Here is a 4,216-nt window from a genome sequence, read left to right as displayed (position 1 = left end):
ATTGGGATGCCATTTAATGAGGAACCGCTCAAAGTGAGTAGGATTCTACATTTTGTTTGCCTTTGGAGTGCTATTCCATGCGACACATGGTGGACTATACTGGGTGCTTTATTTGTTTTTAATTAGCGCGTATTTGTGCAAGTCTATTTGCAAAATTGTGTGGTGATATTATAAAATCATTTACATAAAAAAAGGTGATACCTTGATCATATTATAAAATCATTAAGACCATCATTTGAACGATATTATAAAATCATTTACAAATCTATTTGCTTTAAAGATGCTAGGTATATTAGTGATACAACTACCATCTTTAAGACCATCATATGAACGGTAATATAAAATCATTCACAGGGAAGAAGGTGATACCTTGACGAAGTACTTTAGTATAAGCCTTGTTATTTAGGGGCATATATTTACAATATCTTTATTTTTATCGTTATTCTTGCCTTTTGATATGCACGGATTTTGCACTGTTTTTAAGGCCATTATTTGGTCCGTTTTTTTATGTCAAAGTCACTCTACATGTCCATTAATTGCATATTTTATACATTTTGGTATTTTAATGTGTTTTGTGAGAAACGTGCATATTTGAGCCGAAAAAGGGAGTCAAAATGCAAAGTTTGGAAATCTGGAGTTCAGACGGCGAACGGCGACCGCCGCAAGGTGTACGGCGACCACCGGCGCCCGGCGGCCAGTGAAGTGTAGCGGCCCACCTCGGAAATTCAAGCTTAAAAAGGAGTCTCGTCCGGCGACTGCTGGAGTATGTGCGGCGGCCCGCCGCCGAAGAGGCAGAGACTTTGGACTACCGCGCGGCGACCGCCGGAGGATATGCGGTGGCCCGCCGTGAAAAGCGGCGAATCCGATTTGACCTAGATTTGGGCCCAAGATTTACCATATTTTGAATATTTTTTCCTTCTATGATGAGGAATGACTTTCACCTATAAATAGGACCTCAAGCTTTATCAAATGAGAGCTTCTTTTTGCAACATAAATTCCCATAGATTAAAATCTAGAGTACGTCATTGTGCAAGGAGCTGAAAAATGATTCAAGAACATCAAGAACGATAAGGATTCAACCTACGGATTTTATTTGCTTTAGTTTTATGTTCCAATTGTTTTCCCTTCAATCTATGTATTTAGCTTATTCCATTATATGTAACTAAACTCATAGGATTCTAAGGATGTGTTAGTAACGACTTTGGTTATACAATTCAATTTTTTCTATTTAATATCCGTTTTGTTTTTACTTGGTTTCTCCCCTAAGTTAATCTTGATGCTTCACGTCTGAGTGACACATTCTGTGATTGATCAAACATAATTTGCTTCATAACTAAGAGAGAGTTCTAGCGAATTAGTTCCAGTTAGTAGACGCTATAGTTAGCTTCTTTTAAAACGGCACTGTTAATTGAGAGCGAGGACCTTTCAAGGGTCTTAGGAGCTTTTTGGAGTTACGTGTTAGGATTGACAACCCTAATGTTAGTAATCAACGTTTGCATCGCATGAGCATAAGCTAGGTGACTCGTCCTATCAAAGTAATAACTATGCTAGGGTATTGTAGTTTGGAATTTGTATAACCATAACTGTGAACGCACATCCCTGGAATTCCCCTTATCTCTATCGTTTATCTCTGGTTGTTATTTTCAATAGTTTTCGGTTTTCAAAAGTTTCCAAAATATTTCGGTTCTCCAGATAGTAATTGAGTTCTAGTAGGAGATAGACACTTTGTGTTTGTTTTTCCCGTGTTCGATATTCGGTACTGACCTTTGGCTATACTATTTATATTATGTACTGACCTTTCCCCGTGTTTGTCACTTGTTTCCGTCCAAATACAAATTTTCCAACACTCCATTCTCGAAAATAAAGATATTTTATTATTTGCATTGTTTTGCTTCATTGTGTCTTTCTTTATCTCTTTTACTTCCAACTTTTTATGATGATTGTTTTATTTTTTTTCTCAATATCACTTTATTACCTTTTTTGATATGGTAGGGAGTAACACTTACAACCTGCTTTTTAGTAAATACTTTCAACCATTTTTGTGCTTCTTGATTATGTTACATTTATTGTTGTTTTTATTATTGTTTGGCGTTATTAGCCTCAAATATAATGTGTTTCATTAAGCATATTTATTGGCAGAGAAATCTTCGAGTTATGGCTAATGCGGGATTATCCACTAAACAAGAGAAGTATTAAAATACAGAAGATGAAACAAGAAGTTGCTAAAATGGTGAAATCACGGGCTGCGGGCAAGAAACACAAACAAGGCTTCAACGTTGTGTTGGAAAATAAAATTTGTAAATTATATGATGTATCTGATTTGTGTAGCTCAAGCCCCCCCCCCCCCCCCATCCCCCCGCCCTAAAGTAAATGAAAATGAGGAGAAGTATGTGAAAATAAACAACAAACTAATCCTCCAAAAGATATAAATAATACTCCATATTTTGATTTTTTTGTAGGTTTTCAATCCTAATTGTTAGTATTTGGTTTTCATCTCAGACACAAGAAGAATTCTCAGGTCCTCCAGTCGAAAAGCTATATGAAGAGGTAATTTACATATTGAATTAATGTCAATGCGTTCTCTAGATAAGGTTTATTGAGAAAAGTTATTAATACTTCATGTCCATCAGTAAGTTTTGTTGTGCGTACGTTGGAGAAATAGAACTACACGATCTAGTGTTCGTGGTTTATGTTGTCAATTGAATATTTATCTTTGGTGGTGGTTATTTCTTTGCATGTTGTCTTTGTCAAACTATGTAATAACCATTATACTAGTGTATCCCCCAACGCTTTGCGCAGCTCACGAAATTCGTACCAAATCCTATAATCCGTGCGAAATATGAACAAAAGAAATTATTTAACACACTCCGTGCCAAAAAGTTTTGTATGACAATACATCAATGATTCAATTTTATTAATCCATTCTCAGGGGTGTGATCAATTGCTAACTTTCTTAAGTTGCTAACTTGCTAACTAATCAACGCAATGTATTAAAAATGTTAACACAATGACATTAAAATGTCAATACATGGTTCTGTTGAAACTTCAATATAATGTGTTGATAACTTGATATTATGTGTTGACATTTTTAGTACACCGCATTGATGAGTTAGCAGAGTTAACAACTTAAATAGTTAGCAATATAACGCACCCCTCCCTTCCCATTCTTCCGTTTTTTTAATTTTATTAATGACACTTTACACAATATTTCTTCCAAATTTAGAGTAGTACTATTCTTTAAATATTAATGATATCTCTTCACAATAAGATTTAAAATATTATGAGTAGTACTACTATTACTTTTTGTTATAAAAATAAATGATTTAGTCACTTTGAAATTTTACAATATATGAAAATTACTATTAATATACAAACTACAACGAATTGAACATAAGTTATTAACGATTAATATTACTTTAATATATCACGATGAAATATGTAATATAAACGTATGACTACAGTCGAATCTCGTTAAAATATGTAATTTTTATTTTGTTTCTTTAATTTTTAAAATTTCAATTTCTTTAATTTCTTTTATGTTTGGAATATTACGGTCGAATCTCGTTAAAATAATTCTTATATTCTTAAATCATCTAATTCACATTTTAAAGCTATATGATTGATATTTTCTCTGTTTCTTTATAAAATACACTTTGCAACAAAATCAATTGTTTATACTAAATATATCATATTAATATTAATTTAGTTTACTGTTGCAATTTTAATAATTTCATAATTTTAATTCTCCATTATATTTATATATTTTAAGCTCTCCAAATAAAATCAATAAAACCATAATCAAATCTTGCAATATATAATAAAGTGATTTGAATTTCATGAAATTTTAATTTTTGATACATTACAATCGAACATCGCTTCATGTTCTTAACTCATCTATTTAATATTTTATATCTAAATAGTTACTATTTTATATAGAATATTGCATAGCAAAAAGTACATTACACAGTGTTGTTAAATTGTAAACTATGTTGCTAAGTCGATACTACAACCTAGCCCTATGGATTACTAAACCCTTTGTGGATGGATTTAACTTCGATCACTTAGTGAACAATATGCCATTGAGTCGGTGCTACACCCTAGCCCCATGGACTACTAAACCCTTGGAGTGTTGTGCCCAAATCACATTATATTGTCAATCAAATGACATTCATATGATTAGTAAATTTGTACTTCAGCCCAGCACGATGCGCATATG

Source organism: Salvia hispanica, chromosome 4 (genome assembly GCF_023119035.1).
Source record: "Salvia hispanica cultivar TCC Black 2014 chromosome 4, UniMelb_Shisp_WGS_1.0, whole genome shotgun sequence".
Classification (NCBI taxonomy): Eukaryota; Viridiplantae; Streptophyta; class Magnoliopsida; order Lamiales; family Lamiaceae; genus Salvia; species Salvia hispanica.
Note: the sequence above shows the minus strand (reverse complement) of the source record.